Source organism: Dermacentor albipictus, chromosome 4, assembly GCF_038994185.2.
Source record: "Dermacentor albipictus isolate Rhodes 1998 colony chromosome 4, USDA_Dalb.pri_finalv2, whole genome shotgun sequence".
NCBI lineage: Eukaryota > Metazoa > Arthropoda > Arachnida > Ixodida > Ixodidae > Dermacentor > Dermacentor albipictus.
The window spans coordinates 124,365,041-124,386,547 of NC_091824.1; the positions used below are offsets into that span (position 1 = coordinate 124,365,041).

At 48.2% G+C, this 21,507-nt stretch overlaps 1 protein-coding gene across 1 annotated transcript in view; it reads left to right on the plus strand.

The window, feature by feature from the left end:
* The first annotated feature begins 1,016 nt into the window (after positions 1–1,016).
* mAChR-B (muscarinic acetylcholine receptor) overlaps positions 1,017–21,507 on the plus strand; it is a 118,490-nt gene continuing 97,999 nt past the window's right edge. Inside the window, exon 1 of the mRNA XM_065428844.1 lies at positions 1,017–1,223. The gene's annotated coding sequence lies outside the window, so the exon portion shown is untranslated. The remainder of the gene's footprint in view (positions 1,224–21,507) is intronic.

Sequence of the window (21,507 nt, forward strand, 5' to 3'; positions counted from 1 at the left end):
TTTCACGCATCCATTCTCGGGACAATGGCCTATAGCGACTGGCCTATGTGAACGCCGTTGACTTGCTCAGTCCCTCCGCGTGCGTGCATGAGCTTACCGCGTCTTTCCTCCCCTCCGTCCCTCTCTCTATCTCATCTTTATATTCCTTCTTTCCCGTCCCCCAGAGTAGGGTAGCCAACCAGACGCATTTCTGGTTAACATCCGTACCTTCTCTCTTTCATTCCTCCTCCTCCTTTCTTTTTCCAGGCGAATTATCGCTGTAGCCGTCGTCGACACCGTCATGTTCCGTATAAAGTCCAAGTGTGATAACATGTATCGCGCTCCGCGCGTCTTACGCTGCGGCTGTGAGGAAACGTGTGCGAGGGTGAACCGAGAAAGATGGGGACTCAGTGTTGAAGGTCACGTGATCAAGCGCACTCAAGGCAGGGGGTGGGTGGAGGTGAGCGTGCGTCTCCTCTTGATGCGCGTATCTTGGCCGTGGCTGCGCACGGTGGTCCACGCGGCTAAGCGCGTGTGACCCGTGTTCCCTATCTTGCAGGTAATCTATGGCGTAATAGTAATGCTCTCTGTCTTCCCTCACGCCTAGTGTTCAAGGTCAGGTAATCTCAAGACGTGTTGCGGTTGTCTAGTTATCTGTTCATGTTTCAACTTGCGCACGTGTCACCACGGTTGTTAATTTATTTAGTACGTAAACCAACGTTTACTGCAATTTACACGGCAGGTGAAATAGCGCCTCTTACTTTGTGTGGTTGTCTATAATACGTTGCTACCGCTATCAATGCTTCGGCTTTCAGGCGAAACGGCGACTTCTCATTTTTTTTTCTTCGTCTCCAATATTACAGAGCCGTAATTTTACTCGGTCTCATCAGGGAGCAGCGCCATAGTTCCCTATGGTAATTTTTTTTGCAGGAAACTCTACGCCAATTTAGCGGGCCTTCGGTCCACGTCTTCGTGCTTGCTCCGTTCAATGGAGGGGGGCGGTGCGCTGCGCTCAGCGGCCCCGGGGCGGCGCTAGGTGCCGCGCCGTAGTCGCTGGGCCGGCGTTCGCGTGCGAAGGCACTTCTCCGCCCGCTGCTGCTGCTGCTGCTTTCTGGCCGGTGTGCCGCGCGCGCTCGGCGCCTGCGCCCGGGGCCACTGCGACGGCGGCGGCGGCGGAGGGAGGAGGGCGGCAGCGGGCATGCCTGCAGAGCGGCGGACCGCAGCGCGGCCGGACGGCACCACCGGTGAGTCGCGCGCGCAACTGTTGCCCGCACTCCCTCCCCACGTGCGGGCGGGCGGCTGTGCTGGGCCGGCGCGGCTGTCCCACGACGGCACCGACCACCGCGCGTATCAGCTTGTCCCGAGAGTTGAGGACGAAGAAGAAGAAGAAGCGGGTTCGCGACGACAGCGGCGCTTCTTAGAAACGCGCGTGCATAGTATGCACCACTTAGCGACCAGTGTCTTGAAGCGGCGAGCCTTACTTCCTTACTTTCTTTTTCGCTCCCCCGCCCGCCAACTTCTCCTACCGCGCGGGTAAATTTGGCCATCCGCTGCGGACAAAGAAGCCGGCTTGTTTGGTGGACGACTATACGTTGTACTGCCTTCCCGTTACCCTCCGCACTCCCCCGCCCCTTATTCCCAGGCAACGGCGGTCGTGGCACACTTGTGGCTGTCTATCGGGCGAGATGAACCGAGTGACACTGCTTCGCGTGACGTGCCCAACACCGCTCTGGCTTTCTCCGCGTGTTACCTTTTCTTTCCCTCCCCCTTTGTATTGCGCACGTACGCTCGCTTGCCCTGAGCGCTTGTCGATTCGTGTAGGGTCACGCACAAAATCGAGGCTGCTGGTAAATATCTGCACGACCACTCGCGTGAATGCAGTTTTTTTCCCCTTCGCATCGCTCTCGCTTCTCAACGCGCCGTTTATGTCACGTGACTGCGTTGCGTTTGGCACGTTTTGTCACGCATCGACGGCGAGCTTCGTACAATGAACATTTCAAGTTCGTTCTGCCCGCGCGGCGAGCGATGCGAAGCGAGCCCGCGGGAAAAGGTTGTTTGTCAACCACGGTATCGACTGTGACACGCGAGCGAATAACAGTGCGGAGAAGATGTACGGCGTTTGCTGAAGTCGCTGACGGGGGGCATTCGATCTTTGTCTACGTCACCTGTCGCGAAACCTTCAGTTTAGGGGCGTTCGCAACCCCGCTTGGATGACTGAGCGCACTTCCACAAGCATTAAGTTAAGCCGTCGTCAAGCGACTTTGTTCTCAATCGAGCCCCGTCTCATTTCCTTCTGTGGAATAACGCTTGCCAACTTTTCCAGAACGCACCGCGCGACGCGACGATGCGACTGAATACGCCGTAACCGGAATACGTATCCGATGACTTATGCTATGTTCAGACTACGTTCGTAAGGCGCCGATTTTTCGTAACATACGTAAGCGGAAGCGCAACAAGCGTATGCGTCTAGTTCAGACTGGGAACGTAAAGGTACCAACGTGCGCAATTCTCGCAAAAATCGTGGGTGAGAGTGTTAAAGGGTCGGCAACATTTACGACTGTTATGTTACGACCGTTGCGACACAGCCAATGACCGATAAGCTTTCGGCTTTCAACAACCGGTGACGACACTTCCGTCCTCCCGTCTGCAGACAGCTCCGGGCGCGGGAAGTGCCATTCCGCCATTCCGTGCGCACGATTGGCTGTGTTCGTGAAAATTTTTGCAGTGCGCCTTGCGATACTGTTTTCAGTTCAACTGGTTTATCCGCCGAGGAAATCGATGGCCGCAGATACGTGCTCCGAACTTCGATGAGTGGTCTCATTAGTTTTTTAAGGAAGCGGAATTGCTGGGGCGACATGCGCATGATGTTATGAAACATCGCAGCGTCACCAACTCGGAGCTTGGCGAAAAGGTTGTGAAAATCGCCGTCCACGGCACTGTCGAGAAATACTTGCCGCACCCAAACCCTTCTGCGTCGCCTTCGTCGTCGCCTTCGTCGTCTTTGGGCGATTGAATACATGACTAAGTTTGTTTTGAGCGTGAATTTCTCCGATCTCTGCCAGCGCTCGCATGTTCGCAGGAGCCATATTGGACCGCTGGTGACGTCGATTCTGCAGCTCCAAATTTAATTGGCCTGTTGTAAAAGCCGTAATTTAAGCAGCAGTAAATGTGAACAAAGGTGCCGGCTTAACTGCCGTAACGTTTTTTACAGCCGTTACGTTCGATACGCCAAAAGAGCTGTTGCGCGCGTTACGACCGTAGTGTGAACATAGCATTAGTCGCTAAGGTAGGACTTGCGATTCCGTCCCTATCGCCGCCCGTGAGGGCCGGCGTACCTGTAACCTGCCAAACGCGGAAGAGAGACCAATCGGCAATCTATTGATGCCAGATGGGCTACTGCACGCATAGTCACGAGGTGCGTCTACGAGGGTGTGCCAAATGCAATGCCGCACGCTGAACTGAAGTTGCCCACGGGGTCTGCCCGCCGTAGTGGCACGGCTTTTTGGTGAAGGCGGTGGCCCGCAGTCACGGCATGTGGCGTGACAGGACTAAGCAGAAACTATACAAGCAGTACATTAACTTCAAGTTCAGCAGTGCCTCCTGACCTCTGGAGCAAGAAGGAGGCGCTGTGTTTGCCTTGCACAGTTGGTGGTCTATTATATTTTTTTTTCTCTTTAGCGAACTGGTTATTAGGGGTGCACGAATAGTGTTTTTTTTTTTAGATCGAATCGAATAGCGCCAAAATCGAAAAGAATATCGGATACTTTTCGAATATTTTTCGAACAATGAAATGCGTTATCACAATTAATATAAAACGATGTTCACATCCCAGTATTCCTAAAGCTAGCAAGTTTCTATCATTACGTAGCACTTTAAGAAGAGTTGTTAATTAAAAGCACAAATGGAGCGTAAGGAGCAAACAACTAGTTTCTACGCATGTACAGGGCTCTTCAGAGAGTGCGAATAATCGCTGTGCAGCCTGTAAAGCATGGCTACCTAAGTGACGTAGCCTATTCCACAAGGCAGTGTCTTACGTTTTATGTCTGTACCATGCCCGCGGGGGTGAAAATTTACCGTTCTTTTTCTTCAAATGTATGTTCATTTGGGTGCATTTGACGTTTTGAAACATTGGATAAAGGTATTCGAAAAATATTCGCATTTACGAATAGTGTTTATTGAATTTGTTATTCGAAAGTTTCGAATATTCGCATACACTTACTGTTCACGATTGCTAATAGCTATTGCCTTATTTAAACCAAGCCTGAAGGGTACGTCCCGTACGGAATGTCTTGAGCGCATGATATGTCGCTAAAGGGCCGTTTATAGTCCGACGTAACGCACGCGCGCGCGCGCGCGCGCGCACGCTACGTCACGTCGGCGAAAACGACACCTCTATAGTCGGGCGCACCGGCGCAGCTAACGTAACCGGCGGCTTTCAACGCGCCCCGACGGGCCCGGCGCCGATTTGGCTCCGGAGCCATTCGCGCGTCGAAGTCGGCGGAACTCTCGCACCACAATGCATTGCGCGCGAAGAAAAAGGCGCCAACACAACTCCGCAGACGGCTTTTGCGGACGGCGCGCGACTTGGCGAACCTTCTGCGCATGCTCCGAAGATAGCAGCCTACGGCGCGCGCGTTGAAGTATAGAGGGGATGGCATCTCGGCTGGCGCAGCGCAACCGACGTAGCCTGACTGACCGCGAACGACGCTCGCCCGCGCGCCGATAACGTCGGACTATAAACGGGCCTTAACGGTATAATATATCCTTCGGGCTACAGAAATGCGCCTAAACCACGTCTAATTCAAACATGAAAAATTAGATAATTTTAGCGCAGCGTCGTCGGATTACGTTGCGCTTAAATTTTGCGCCGGATTCTAAGTTCTCGTGCGCGTCACACTACACCAACCGGTCCTACCCGGATAGGGGCGCTAACGCTAAGGCCGTAACGTTATACTACAGCCTTCTAAGTGACGACATCAAGAAGCCTCAGCATTGCTTGTCATGCGGTATCGCTCACACGAAGCCAGGCCTGCCCCGCCCCAGGTGCTACATTTCACTGCTTGACTGATGGCCCTGAAACTGTAAACCCACTGATTGCCCTGGCTTAGTTCCTTATGAACAGGTTACTTAAGTCGCGGCATCCGCTTATGATTAACTGTATGACGCTCACGAAAAAAAAAAGATTCTCGGCTTTTGAACCGCCCTTTGAAACAGACTTTACTTCAAAGTCAGCAGCCGAAACGATTTCAAGCACTTGTCACTCTTCGGTTCACATTACTGTGAACATTTATTTATTTATTTATTTATTTATTTTACATACTTTCAAGGCCCGTAGGCGCTACCGAAAGGAGTGGTACATACACAGAAAAAGAATGCAGAACAATGAGTAAAAGATTTGTTAGATGGCATGGAAAACAGCAGTCTCGAACTTCGACGCGTCTGTAATAGTGGCGGCCGAAGCGGGAAAGTGGTTCCAGTCATTGTAGGTACGAGGAAAAAAATGAGTAATAATACGTATTTTATTTCTTTTTTTTTTGCGTAGACTGTCGTTCCATTCTGTCGGACTGTACTTTTCAGTTAAAAACACCCCTGAGCAGTATGAATGAGAACATATCATTTAATTTCGAGTAAGGATTACTCGCGACGTGTGGATTCAGACCAGACGTGTGAACGGGGTTCAAATGGCTTTCCTGTTCAACACCGTATGGGAACCCCGCAGGTTCTTAGTAGTTCTCATGCTACACCTGAGCGAGTTTACCGCGATAGCAATGGCGTGTCCTATCATTCAATTATTATTCATCAACATCCACATGAACTAACTCCGCTTCCCGCGGTCATACGTGAATTATTAGTACCTTGTAATCTAATGACGTTATCTACCTCTCCTCATGGCCCTATGAGTTGTTAATTCTGTCTGACCCTGTAATACCGAACGCATGGCATGCACTTCACTGAGTCTGTATATATCCTCAGAAGGCTTAATGTTAATCAGGGGAATGTAAGCGCAAAACGCATAGTTGCGTTTTATACCTTGGAGTGAAGTTTCAGCCGCGGATATTTCAACGAACCACTGACTAATTACATAATTGCTATACTAAGTTCTAACTCAAACAGCATTTGGTCCTGCGTTTTTTAAATTTACTCTCCAAGGCCCGAATCAAAGGTGAAGAACTTGTTCCAATTTCCATCGCTCTGAAACCTGTGTTTGAGCATTACAGTGTTAACCTACGAGGCGTCATCTATATGAGTTTCTACCACAGAAGTTATTACGCACCACCGTCAACCAGTAGCAGCACAACAGCATGACGATCGCATTTCCGTGCTCGTAGCGCGTGAACTAAATTCCCCACATATTTTGTCCTTCTTGTCGTCTCTGTCGCGTTGCAACTCTTGCGAGGACGCCGACGATGTCAGGAACGATGTCGCGCCTTTGATAACATTGTCTCCGGTGTCGGATCACCGAGAAGTTTGCGCGTTCATAACCAGAAAGGGCCGGTGACGGCCCTGTCGAGTAATGTTACATTAAAGCTCTATCAAGAATAGACGCTCGTTTCTGTAGTGATACGTAGCATTAATGAAAAAACAAAAACAAAATACAAACGATATTGTGATAAAAACTAAGAAAACATCGTTCAATAAAATGAACAGTCATATTTTTTTACACAGGAACTCTCGAGATATGAGGTAGCGAACAGATGAAGCCATTTCTCTGTAATGATTTCTGAACTGAACTCCACGAAATATTTTATGTTTTCAAGTACAGAGAGAAACGATAACTTCTGCTCGCTAGTGTTTTGTTTTACTCCAGCTCTTTTCTTCGGTATCTTCCCTACCACTTTAATCAGGTTCAGGTTACTGGAGAGATTCCATGGCTTTCGCCGAGGCTATCTAGCTAACGTGGCTAGCTGGCGTCACAGGCGTCGCGGCAGAGCTACAACGTTACTGCTCCGTGGAAATATGAGCAACAAAGCGTGATAACAGTGGAGACTTCTGAAAAGTGGTGAGGACGAGCCTAGGGCAGAGAGAAAGAAAAAGGTGTTTCTCGGCGGTAACTACCTCGCATGAAAGAGCTAAAATGCAATATCTAGCTGCGTGGCCACACATTTGCTCTCAAGAACACATCAGGCAGCGTCATTTTCTTACCACTCCTATGCATTAACTTGGGCATGCGTACCATTGTGGCGAGATGGCTGACTGTCACCGGAGCTGAGTCCCACGATGCTTGGCGCATCTGAGTGGTTTCACCGGTTAGACTCTCGCGCGACTCTCATCGGGGCTTCCTTCCACTTCTACCCGTTGAGGTCGAATCTCTTGTCACAGAGCTGTGACAAATCGCCGCCTCGGGACGGGAAAATGGATCACAACGTAGATGCGACGGGGCATCTGGCGGCAAGAAAGAGTCTCCAGAGGAGAAGAGACGGGCCGTTTGGAAGGAGAGCGGGCACCAACCAGCTTCGCGTTCTTTCCGTCGGTATTACGAAGCAAGCGCGCCTTCCAGAGGCCCGCAAAAAGCATGGAGGCCAGATGAACTCTGGGCCAGCCAGCGGATAACCACCTCGAAACAAAACACCAAGAGCGGAACACATTGACTAACAATAGCTCGCAATGAATAGAAAATTTCGTCCACAGAATCGCTTTAAAAGTGCCGCTGCAGTTTGAATTAAGCCCATTCAACGTCCGTACATGTTGTAGGAGAGTAACGAATTTGCTGGATGCTCCGAGAAAAGGTGGTTAAAACCGATTGTCATCAGTAATTGCAACAGCACTTTCTTTTAAGCGACGATGGTAAGAGATTTTGGGTTCTTTTTCGCACTTCCGAACGAGAGTTACGGATCTTAGCACACGCACCAGTTCAGATCGCATGAACGTTCCGACGTGCGAAATCAATCAATCAATCAATCAATCAATCAATCAATCAATCAATCAATCAATCAATCAATCAATCAATCAATCAATCAATCAATCAATCAATCAATCAATCAATCAATCAATCAATCAATCAATCAATCAATCAATCAATCAATCAATTTATTCCCACCGTAAGCAATAGAGCGTTATAGCGAAATGACCCAGAAATGGAAATACTTATCGGAAGTTATCGTACTTTGTATTCTGAAGTATACTGAAACGCCAACATGACCCCGAAAGGACCATTACAAGCGACTAGAGTATCTTACAAGCGACTCAGTGAAACGAAGACAAAACTCGCTTCAATAAGTGGAACTCGATGTACTGGCAAACGGCCAGCAAGAATGCTTCTCTCCGCAGAACACATTCCTTTCATGCTTGATTATTAATGCTTAACGTCACAAACCAATACAGGGCAATGAGATACGCCGTAGTGGAGGGCTGCCCGTTGTTTCTGGATGCTTGAGGCTTTTTAACCTCCTAATGTACCAAAGACAGCTCATGGACATAATGGTTTTTCAAGTTGGTTTTTGTTGCCGACCGGTATGTTATGAACGCAGAGAACCAAGTTTAGTTAAAGCACCACGATCAGACACTGAGCGCAATATCTCTACGTACGTGGAGGAAGTAACCACCTCCTCGGGTTTGTTACGGTAAAAACGACTTTTCTTTGCCGGGGAAGTGGAAAAAAGCAAAGCTGCCGTTATGCAGCTCTTGCCATGCCACGCCCGCCACTTACGTACAACAGTGTACTGATGTGGTAAATAAATTTTAATTCAAATTCAAAACCAAGAGGTTAAGTTGCGACGTCGTGTATGAGCTTGACGCGTTGATGTTGAATTTTAGATTTCCATGCCATATCATGGTGTTCGAAAGCCCCTCACAGTCGCATTTTGTACGGTAGCACAATACGAGTAAGCCGTTTTCATACAGTTCCGCATGCAGCTGACCTCATATCCTGAATGAATATTTGACGCAATCGCTTCCAAATTTAAAAACAATTGGAGGTAATGTGAAATAAAATGTGCTAGGGGTCTCGGGAGGCCTCATTCCACACATGGGTCGACTCACAGGCTTTCTTTTTTTAAGTTCTGCCTCTGCTAGGAATGCCTGCTTCGGTTCTCTCGGCGTACGGGACCCGGCAAATGCGATGTTAATCTCGTTATTCCCTTGTTTCTCTATTTTCGTCTGTGTCATAGGCGAGATCGACTTTCTAGGTAAAGTTACGTGACACATCTCTCCACCAGTTGCGCGCATACGTGAATCAATGATCAGTAGTGAACTACAGCTTTTGTCTACGTTCTTCCACGTTCACTGCGCTGACACACAATCGGGAACGCGGCTGCCGCTGTCGAGAATCGAACCCGCAACATCTTGTCCGACAGAAGAACGCCAGAACCTACGCAGTCACCGCGCTGTCTATACTGCTTCTACATGCTGTACACAAATGAAACGGTAAGATCCACACAAGTATACGCCCGACAGGCGTCTTGTTTGCCTCGGTCCAGTTTATTTCGCAACACTCCATGACGACGGCGCCTCCTCGACCAAATCGAAGCAGGTTAGGAACGACGCCCCGCCGTGAACACAATTGCAGAAACAAGCAGATCTAGAGAGATTTGTTCAGGGAGCGTGCGGACAGTCCAGTGGTGGAGCCACTGGAGCCACTACAGCGGCGGCCTCGGCGGTGGCCTCGGATGGCTCTCGGACTGGTCGGTAATTCCCTCTCGGGCAGGGCAGCGTCTCGCCCACGCCGAGTTGAGGCGAGCATCGCGGTGCCAGGATTGTTGAGGAGACCACGACGGCGAGACGCACTCCCGCTCCAAGGAGGCCGGCACTGCTGCGCGCAAAACCCTCGTTGCATTTTCCCTGGCGGAAGAAATCGAAGTCCCGTCAGTCCCGATGCGAGAAATTGATCCAGGAGATTATGCTGTCCGACAGGGTAACACTGTTGTTTCTCCGCGACGAAACATCCCGCGTGTACGCGTATACATCCGCGCGACCCAGTTAACGCTTGGTCAAACTGGCGCGCATTTCTTTACCTCTTTTTTTTTTGTAATTAGGTGCGGAGGTTTTACCTACTGCATCCGGAGTGGTGCTCGTCACGTAACTCCGACGGGACAACGAGTTTCGAGCGACTTTCTTATTTATATTACATCGCCCCGTGTGATTTCTTCGCTGGCTCGCGGAGGGGAACGGAAGAGCAGCTGCGTGAGACCGAACTTTGCGGCCGATGACACCGTGATGGCTACGTGAAGTCGTCACCGACACGAAGATATTTAATGCTTGCGCAAACGGAATGACTGCGTTGCGCTTGTTCTCTCGCAGTAACGTGCAACCAAAAGTTTTGAAAAGACCAATGCTCGACATGGCTTTGGTGGATGAAGGCGGCCGCGGAATGGAAGCTCGTTTTCCTTTGTAAGACAAACGCGAGTGCCTGAGTCAAGTGCTCAACTGGAGTGAAGAGAAATAAAATGAATAGAGAAGGAATAATCACCGTCTCTTATGGCGATGTGTGAATTAAAACGAGGGCGTTAAAAAGCAGCGAATCAGGTATTACACGCTACAGTGGCACTGCCCGCCAAAGATGAAATGCTATTAAAGCAACCGGCAATCAGGGACATCGTTTACGTAACGTCTACGTTGCTGACAGTGTCACTGGCGTCGTTCAGGTTACGTTAAGAATCGTTATGGTTACCGCAGATGATTGGTCTTTTGACGTGCTGGTTGGCTGATGTATGGGGCGGTGCTAATCGGATATTGATGAAAGAGGCCTTCGTCCTGCAGTAATCATTAATCAACCAATGATGATGACGTACATTTATGGCTCAGAGCTATCGTTTTTTTTTGTTTTTTTTCCTAAGTTTGGGGAGTGTACCTTTCTTTTTTTACTGCTGAGGCGTTTTTTTCTCGTGGTCTCCCTAAGGCTTCAGTTTCACGGTAAGTACAACGTTGCCCAACATCGCTGAACGCAGAAACACCCATATATCGAGCCGGCATATACGTATAGCCAGCTGTTGTGCTGGCGGACGGCTATTTTCTCAGTGGAATTACGTAACGAAACAAGAAAGGCTACCTAAGTGCCCTCACTGCAACAAATGTACGCTTTCAAGCGCATCGCTTCTTTAATGAGCCAAATTCATTTCTTTTGATCTTCCTGGCAGTTTAAAGTGAACGGGCTACTTTGGTTTCTTCGCTCGTTTTCTTACTCGACCCTGCGCGCTTGCTGCCGAACGCCAACGAATTTTTATACACGGACGTGCTGTAGCGCAAAAGTGATGTGGCGGCTTAAGGTTTAGAGGCGGTGGTCGGGGGTAGCACGCTGTGCCCTCGTTTCTGCACCGCCAAATATGTTCTCGTCCTTTGGTCCATGTTCTCGAACTGTATACTCTGCTTCCATGGGAAATAGACATTTCAACCACGTTTTCTTGTAAACTCATTTGTGATTATATTCATCAATCCAATGGCACTCAGCGGCCGCAGCATCTGCGGTAACCTATATAGTTTGGTTCTGAAACCAAATTATTTATTTCGTTAGATTCCGGGGTTTCAAGTGCCAAACCCACGATCTGATTATAAAGCATGTCGTAGCGATGGTCTCCGGATTAGTTTCGACCACCCGGGGTGGTTCTCTAATGCGCGGTACACAGGCTGTCAGCATTTGGATTGAAGTGGGGCCGTCGCGGCTAGTTTTGATCCCGCGACTTCGTGAGCTTAGCAGCGCAACGCCAATGCCACTAGGCAACCACGGCAGGTCCGAAATCAAACAGCTCTAACATTTTTGTATATCTTTTCATGTCAGCAAACTCACTTTTTTTTCGGTGAACACGTTTTTCTAAATGAACTTTCACTCACCAAATTTGGCGGATACTTTTTCGCTACGAAGCTTACCGTTCTTTTTTCGGTGAATATCTGGTGGAGTAGTTTCGCTGTCACCGAAACATTACGACTGCTGATCCGGCTCTTCAAAGCTGCATAGTTTCATTCACTGTACAGACTAATTAGGTTTCCGAGAGAAAGTATAGCATAGGAATAACGCCGTAAGACGATATGACTTTCCAGGAATTACGAGGGAGCGCATGGGATATTCGAGCACAAGTAGGTAGAGTGGGACTTTAGCATTATGCGTAGGATACCGAGCTCCAACGAATAACACAGAAAAAAAAATGGGAGGATATAAGTCCACGTTATCATTCGCCAACTCGCCCAGTTCGTTCACCACAGGGGCCGAAGGGAGAAGAATGCAAGGACTTAGACCAAAGCTCTACCTACCCCCCCCCCCCCCCCCCCCCTTCACATACACACACACACACCCCGATTCTCGTTTTCGTCACAGCGGGAGGCAAAACGGACGCGCAAATATGACAACAAAAGTGAAGATTGCTTTGGACGGCCGGGGCAGACGCGTGACTTTGACTTTACCAGGCTCCTTTTATATTGGAGCTCGCAGCTACGAGCCAATGTGGCTTAGGTAATTTAGCTTTTACTGATCATTTTCGGGTAACGCCCCCTTCCTCCCCTCCACCCCGAAAGAAAGAAAGAAAGGAAATCCAGCGTACTTTATTTTTTATTTCCTGTCGGCTTAAACCAGGAACGTTGAACCCTATATATGGTTAATAATGCTTACTATAGCAGCAAATGTGGCGCTGGTGCGTCACTGCAGTGTTTCACAGAGTGGTGGGAATAACATTCCGAGGATGGGTTAGCATGCGGGTTAACGCACAATGATGCTATATAGCTGCGTGTGAATTCGCCTTATGGAAGCGGGACGCTTACTGTTAGATAAAAAAGCGTAATATTATTCTCGCCGCGCTAAGTTTATACGAGTTGAAAAATTGCTCGGGATGGAAATAGCTCAGAAGCGTTAAGAAAAACGATTTTCAGGTCCAAGCCTTAGTTCGTCTGCCGGATACGTTTACAGGGTTATATATACGGTCACCACCGAAGGCAGTGCCTTCACATTGAAAGGGGAGACAGCGACGTACCAGGAGTTATAACACAAGAACGCTATTACAATATTTTTTTATTGCGATAAAGACTTGCCCTTAAGGCATAATTCTTGGTGCGTTTATGTGTATTATATGTGTGCTTTGAGGCCTGTGTTGTGTATGAATTGAAGCAGTGTTTTGTGGAATCTGTTGTCCTGTATCCAGTGGTCATAGCTGGTTGTCACACTGTAGCGGATGCCGGCTTGCAGTAGGAGACGCGAGCGTTCTGATTTTAAACCAGTACATGTCCATATTAGGTGGTATGTATCTGCTTCCATCACAGGAACGGAGCAGTATGGACACGTAGCACCCAGTGGTAAATGCGACCAGTTCCACCTTGAGATAACAGCCGGTGTAAGGGCCACCCCGGCCCGAAGCCTCCTATGCACAACTTCCTCCGCCCTAGTAAGGTGAAGGAAGGAGCAGACACACGGTGGGATAAGAGCGCGTGTGTCCTGCCGGAGAAAAATTTTACGGGCTCGGAGCGAGTTAAGGGGTTGAGGTGGGAGGGGAATAGGTGGAAGATCAGGTTTAGGAGGGCAGTGTGTCTGCTGGTCAGCAGCAATGTGAGAGTTTGCTGAATGGCCTTGAATCCAGTGTACCTTGACGCAAGTAGCAGTTGTACTATTCATAGTGTGTAGTGTCTCGCAGATGTTCATCGCCTTATTAACCTTCTTGAGTTCCTGAATAGCCGCTAAAGAATCAGTGAAGATATCTAGTTGCTTGATAGTAGGCAGCTCAGATGTCGCATCTTGCACAGCGTCGTGGATGGCTTGAAGCTCCATTACTAGAGCGCTGGCTTCCGTAGATAAATAGCGCTGGTGGCCGCTGATGAAATTATGCGTAGTACTCAGGAATGATGTCCTTCCGCCGTCTGGGAGAATGGCAGCGTCCGTATAGACTATGCAGCTGTTAGCGCATGATGCATCGACGATATTGTGTTCGTCAATAATACCTGTTGTATTGCTGCGTCGTAACTTCGTTGGTTTATTGGTTTTGGTGCTGGTGAATTCTCAGGGAGGCATTGGATAGGGCTGATTGTCAATCCGAGAGCCGCGTTTAAAATGAGCACGCAACGCAGCGACAGCCGGAATAAGTTGCTTTTTTATTGCACGTGCTTTTTCACGTTGCAAAATTAGCTCTGCAATTGTGTTGAGCTGGGCATGTTCCTGTAAGGTTGGTATCGGAGTGATGCGGGGCAGTGCTGTGATTGTGCGCATAACATCGCGATTAATCGTCTCCAACTGTGCCAGCTGTGCCAAAATCAGCCGTTGAAATTGTGCCTGATATAAAATTCGTGGCTACAAGACTGCACGCACCAACCACCGAGCTACGTCAGTACGAGCTCCAGCTGCTTTTGCTGCAATGCGACGAAAAAGGTGAAGTGTTTTTGTCGAACTCTGTCTGGTTTTACGGAGCCAGTGTGCACCCCTGCCGGAGTGGTGAATATCGAGACCCAGTATGTGGACTTCAGAAGCCTCAGGGATTGTCACTGCGCCGAGTCTAAATGTAAAGGGATGCTGCGTCATTTGTGTGCGCCCTATCTTGTTGGCCACCACAACATAGCTTGATTTTTGGGCGGAAATGTCCAACCCTGCTTTCCGAGCGTAGTTGTTCAGAACATCAAGGGCTTCTTGAAGCTGTTGACTTTGTCTAGATATATCTTCATGCACGGAACACAAAGTGACTTCATCCGCATAGATTAAGAACTTCACGTCTGGAATCCGATGTAGTTGCGAGGCTAGAGGTATTAGAGCAACGTTGAAGGGAAGAGGAGCCAAAACCGAACCTTGTGGGACTCCTCTGTTCGATGTGAAGTATCTTTCTTGCCTTCCATCTACTCTAATCGCAAATGTGCGATTCTGAAGGAATGAGTAGACGAATCTTATCACTCGCGGTTGAAGTCCCAGGTCGATGAGGTTGGCTATAATGATTGCATGGTCGATATTGTCATAAACTTTCGTTATGTCTGTTGCTACTACCAAGCGCACAACGTGACTGTGTGGTGAAACCTGTAAAACATCGTCTGATAAGATAGAAAGTCCGTGTTCAGTTCCGAAGTCAGAATGGAATCCAATTTGAGCAGGATGATATTTATCGTGGCGTTCAAGCCACCAGGAAACGCGTGTGGCCAGCATCTTTTCAGCGAGCTTGCAGACAGTTGAGGTTAGTGAAATTGGGCGTAAAGACTGCAGGCTATTTGGAGACTTTCCTGGTTTCGGAATCGCGACAACAGTTGAGTGCTTCCAATCAAGTGGAACATTTCCAGTCTCCCATACTTCATTAATAGCCTGAAGAAGTGCGTCGAGAGCTGCTCCTTCCATGTTCTTGAAAACCTCATAAGGAATACCATCGGGACCAGGTGTTTTTCTTTGCTTCGAAGTTTCAATCGCCGCTATTAGTTCGGCCATGCTGAAAGGGCTGGATATTTCGGATTTGGAAGTTGTGTTAGACTCATCAATTTCGGGGCAGTTTATAGGCGACGCTTGATCGTATTTCGGGAAAAACGCTCTAGCAGCGTGCTCTGCAAATTGATATGGTGAACTCTGTATCGCTAACCTTACGCTCGCTGCAGGGTCAGGTTGCTTATGACCGCGTTCCATTGACCGGAACGTACGCCAAAGTGCTCTGTTTCCAATGCCCGATCCAAGATTCTCGCACCACTATTACCATCGTCGTTCAGAAAGTTGCTTTTCGTGCCGACGCGCCTTCGCCGCTATATGGTTAGCACGTGCACGGCTACCTGGTGCATCGGGATTCCTCGACGCATACACTTCTGCCTGACGTCGCCTTGCCGAAAGTTGCAAAAGGGCGAGGTCCGGTTGAGGTTGTTCCTCGTCAACTGTGGTTACAGTGGTGTTCCTCCGTAGCACTTCTTACAAAGCGGGAAGCATTTCTGAGGGCTCTGAGGGTACTTTATCAATCGATGATTCCCGAAACTTATCCCGATGCTTGACTGTTACTTTCGTGACTGTTACTTACGTGACTGTTAATTTTCTTTATGCACGTTCTGTGCAAACCAATCATTATTGGCATGTGATCACTGCCCCATGTATCTGGTTCCACCCGCCACTGCGGCATTCCAGGACCGAACCACCACGTGAGGTCTGGAGCGTTTGTTCTAGATACTGCGGGTACAGCACAGGCAGCGCCACAGCGTGATGGTTCAACAGTGTAAAAGTGGCATCGCTCATGATGTTTTTAACTTGGTATCCTCTTCGGGAGTTGTGCTTGTACCCCCATTCTGTATGGGGCGCATTGAAGTCTTCACCCACGAGAATAGGAATTCCCGGGTACGTAGACCGGAGATGGGCTATCCACCTCAAGTTCAAACGTGTGCGCTGTGGTCTGGCGTAGAATGACACTAGAATGACAGGAGTCTTCACTGGCCGTGTCAGGACCCCGACAACTTCTTGATTACCACTACACCATGGCTCCAGATCAATCACTGTGTGAGCAATATGCGATGATATATAAACTGCAACTTTTCCTGGAGCTGAAGCCATTGTAGTTGCACGTCTATCTCTAATAGATGGGTTATGATACCCATTAAAATTTTACAGGGAGCATAGCTTATTATGCTCTTGAATAAGCAGTGCCCATACATGTAGCTTATTGTATTGAAGCTTGGTTTTAATTTATCCTAACTTGGAGCCTAGGCCCCGACAATTCCACTGTAGAATTCCATCCTGTGACAGCTGCTGCAGATAATTAGCCATGGTGCAGGCAATTCTGAATGAGCAACGTTAGTTGAGCAAGTTGATCTAAAACTGCTGTCCAAACAGCTTGGTTGACCTGTTGTGCCGGACGGGATCCAGGCGTAACGGTGGCATTCGCAGTGGTTGATGCGTCACGTGTCGGTCCTGTTTTCTGACGACGCAGAATTACCAGTTCTTTATGTTTGCGTAGTCGCTCAATCTATTTGGCCAGTGCGTCTATCCGAGCGTCAATGTCTGTACCTCTGTATCCGACTGATACAGAAGTTCCGGTAATTTCTGTTTCTTTGTCTGCGACTGCTTGCCACGTTTAAGAACAGAAGAATACAGTTGTGTTTCCGGGGCTTTTTCTTCTTCTGCCAAGAGCATCTCTGGCTTTTCTGCAAGAACCTCATAACGATTGTGTGTTGGTACTATATTCGTTTTTGGTATAGCCTTTCATATCCGTACTGTGGCCTTCTGTTTAGTCGGACAATTTGTGCTTGTCATATCGTGCTCATCAGATTTACATAAGCCACATCGATATTGTGGTTGGCCTTCTGGTGTGAGCTTTTCTGGATCAATAGCACGCTGTGGGCAAAATGCCTGCATGTGTCCACGTTGAAAGCAGCGGTAGCAGCATATTGCCCGAGGGAGGTAGGGCTTAGGTCGCAATATGCAACCATAGTAATAAAACCGTTCTGGGATACATTGAGGGCCCTGTACCGTCACTAAGCATGTGCGGCTTTTGCCCATGAATCTAGCTGCGAGCACCCTGCGTGTCGCGGAGGTCAATTCACGACATATTATCTCAGGGGTGTCTTCCGGGTCAATGCCATAGACAACCCATCTTTGTATATTAGGGCCCGAAACCACGTCTGCGTGGAAAAACCGCTATTACAATTATGCACAGCTTTGGGGCAGCTGTGCGAAGTTACCGGTCTTCAAGGCGAGAGAAAGCTCAACAGAAACAAAACAAACCATGCGGCTGTTAAGCGTCGTGTCTAAAGCAGAACGGTAGGCTAATTGAAATAGTGCCGTCAAGGAATTGTTTATAAAGAGAACCGATATAAATATCCCAAACAGTGATGCATCGTAAACCATAAACAAAGTGTATAGCCGAGAAAGGAATTTACCGTCCGAAGCCACAATGACATTGGAGCGCGAAGTAGACGCTATCGACTGTGGCTCTGGATTTCGAAGTGGCTTTCGCATCATTTTTGTTTGCATTTACGTTGACTGACCGCAACACAACGTAATTGGCAGATTTCGTACAGTGCACTTATTTTTTAACGCCAAGGTTCCACGACTTAATCCGGGGGTGGAATAGCGAATTTCATATTGAAACATCGCACGCTGCTCTTTCGAGAGTGACTGACGGCATGATGCCGGAGTTAACGGGCTACATGTGTTAAGGCTAGAATGCCTGCCAGCGCAATGAGGACATCGCGCTCCATGTGGTCGTGTGTTTTGCAGTGACAGCGAGCATTTCCTCTTTCGCACTGGTCGTTTCGACAATGTTTCTACGAATACTATACAAACCATTGTATTCTGCCGGTTCTAAAACATGGGGCAGAAGCTTGGAGGTTAACAGAGAAGCTTGAGAAGAAGCACCGTGCAACGCTAGATTGAACGAAAAACGTAGGACGTAACGTTAAGGAGACAGGAAGAGAACGGTGTGCATTACAGAGTGAACGGGGGTAGCCGATATTCTGGTTGACATTAGGAGAATGAAGTGCAGTAGGGCAGTAGGGAAGATAACTGTTGGTCTATCAGAGTTCGAGAATGGGTGCCAAGATAAGGGAAGCGCAGTCGAGGGCGGCAAAGAATCGGGTAGTGGGATGAAATTGGAAAGTTTGCAGGCATAAGATAGGGTCAGGTAGTGCGAGACACGGGTAATTGGAGATCGCCGGGAGAGGCTTTCATACTGCAGTGGACATGAGAATAGACTGATGACGATGACCCATATCACAGATAGATAGATAGATAGATAGATAGATAGATAGATAGATAGATAGATAGATAGATAGATAGATAGATAGATAGATAGATAGATAGATAGATAGATAGATAGATAGATAGATAGATAGATAGATATATAGATAGATAGATAGATAGAAAGGATGCATAGAAAGGCAAGGTGGGGAACCAGAGGTAGTTCTGGTTGGCTACCATGTACGGGGAGAAAGGGTAGGAAGACAAAAAGGTAAAGAGAGCCGAAAGGAAGAGACAGGGCTAGTGGATAAAAAGTGAAAACTTTTTCTATAAAAATTATTAGACGGAAGTTCCTCTGGCGCTGCCACTGCAGGAGGATGAGGAGGAGGACGTTGTTTGCTGCAGGCGGATCTAGCCTTGCTGGAATTAGCTCAGCTACCGCGGCATAATAATTAGTGAATGAATTTACCTAGTGTTCGTGCTTGCGACTTCAAGCGTTCTTGTGACATCATTAAGAACCCTTTATCTTATCAAAATTTTCGAGCACTCGTTTAGTTTAGTGCGCACATATGTGATCATGGCGAATTGCTGCATTTATAACGCCATACGCTGTTGAAATATGATGAATAAGCAAAGTCACGATGCCGTGAGAAGACAGAAGGTCGAAGTTCAGGCAAATGCATGCACTTTCCATCGATCTCGCGCTGGCTGAACTGCTATACTTCAATCCCCCGCAGACACTAGCGCCGGAGTTCCCTCTATAGTTAGTATTGAAGGAAACTCTATAATATGGATAACCGAAAACTGCATGATCGTCATCTCTTGCATTCAAAAAAGACAGTGACGCTGCGGAATTTCCGGGATAGTACTGCAGCGGCAGTGACGTCGCCGTAATCAGTTCAAAGGTGTCCTTAGCTTCCATAGGTGATCTAGAGTTCTCATTTTTTCGCTCAGGTCTCTTTCATTCGTACACGGTGCAGAAATGGAAGTGAAGTCCGTTGGCCAATTGTCAAGTGTCTGTGACAGCCATTGCTCTGAAGCTGCACACAACAAACTGCGGTAGTTCAGTGGCTACGGCGTTGCGCTCATGAGCTCGAGGTCGGGGGTTCGATCCCGACCGCTGCGGCCGCATTTCGGTGGACGCTAAATGCAAAAACACTCGTGTACTTTTATTCAGGTGCACATTAAAGAAACCCCTGAGGGTCAAAATGATTTCGCAGTCTCCCATTGCGCCGTCCGTCAAAATCGGAACGTGGCTTTATCACGTAAAACTCCCGAAGTTAATCAGACTAATTACGACAATGTGTGATTGGTAGTTGGTATTTCTGCTCAGAATCGCAGTTTCAGGGAAAAATAAGTTTATGTGCTTATGAAAACGCTCTTATTGCTTATGAGCGCACTTCTTAAGGCGTGCGAACATTTCAACTGGAACGTTTCCAGCAGTAGAACATTCCTGTGAAATTGAACGCCGATCAAAGAGAACCTGAATATCAGATTGGTCGGTGAATTTGTAGAAGAAAGAAATAACACTCAACAATAAATTGGTAAAAAATAATTCGATTTGTTACATGTAATGCTGTTCGGTAGTCCATCAATATGGGCAGTATTGAAATTAGCAAGGAGAGAACAGTCACCAAAATCCGGGATGGCTTACCGCGGACATTTCAGGCTGCCATTAGGGATACGGGCATGGGCCCCTTTTGTTGGCAGGAAGAATCTAATAACGACAGCAACCCCCTGTATTCGACTATAATAGAATATTTAAAGAAATTGAATATCGACTTCTTGAAGAGAATACTTCTATTCGAAACGGAAGCATTTGGTTCATATAGAAAATTTTGGATGTTCCCTAATCTAATTACAGGGTGTATCTCTTCTCCGCCAAGAAAACGTGGTTTCCAAGAAAAGTCGCAGTTTCGCGCGAAAGGCGAAGCATCGATTGTGACATCATATTTATAGACAGCTATACGAAGTAAGGATTGTAGCTTTATCGGCCGTATCAACTTGTAAACGTTCGCTTACTAACTGAATTAACATGCATGGTGTCAGGCGGGCACGAGCGAACACGAACACATCTCACTCGATGACCATTAAAGCTCGCTGTCAAAACGCCGGAGTGAGGAAGCGCGGCAGCAGCAGCGAGCGAGTTGACCTTCGTGCTGCCTCTCGCTTCAACGCGAACTAAGCGGCTAAAACACAGCACACACGAAGCTGTCAGCACTCGGCGCACACTCTGTCCCATCGCAGATTGCTTTAAATTTAGGGGGTGTGCGCGGGCGCGCGCGGCCTCGCCGTGCTGCAGCCGCCGGAGTAGAACGCCCCCCTCCCGCGCTTCGACTTTATACGGAACATCACGGCTACGGCGACGGCAGAAATAAGCCTGTAGTGCAATCGCTATCGCAATAAAATAACCCCGCTAAGGCTCCCAGTTTTTTTACAACGAAAGCTCTATATGACTAACTTTCCGTAGTTTTTTTCGGCGTTCGGCAACAGAAACGGGCTTAGCGATTTCTAACAAACCCATACGGGTTCAGTGCGGCGGCGCAGATGTTAAAATGTGCAACAGATTAGAACGCTCGCCGTGAACAATAGCATGACGTCAAGGTTATAGCAGTATATAAGCAGGGGAGGTATCGACGCTAAAAACAACTGCGTTATCGTTGGGGCGGACACGTATAGTTCGTACACCCGAGGAACAACATGCGTACGAGGAGCGCCAGAGGGAACAGCAACGAGAATACAAACGGTGTCGGCGCGAAAGGAGCACCGTCGAAGAACGTTGCCGCGATGCTAAATGAAAACGATAGTCGCGAGCCCGGGCACCTCCGAACGAGCAACGATGCCAGGCGCGCAACGCAAAAAATTACAACCCTTTCACTCTGTGAAGGTGGAATGGCAGCGAAAGCACTTAGCCTTTAGTTTGAAAGCTTTGTCAGTCGTCAGCTTTCGTTGCCATTTAATCTTCACAGAGTGGAATGGTTGCCATTTTTTCTGTTCATCAT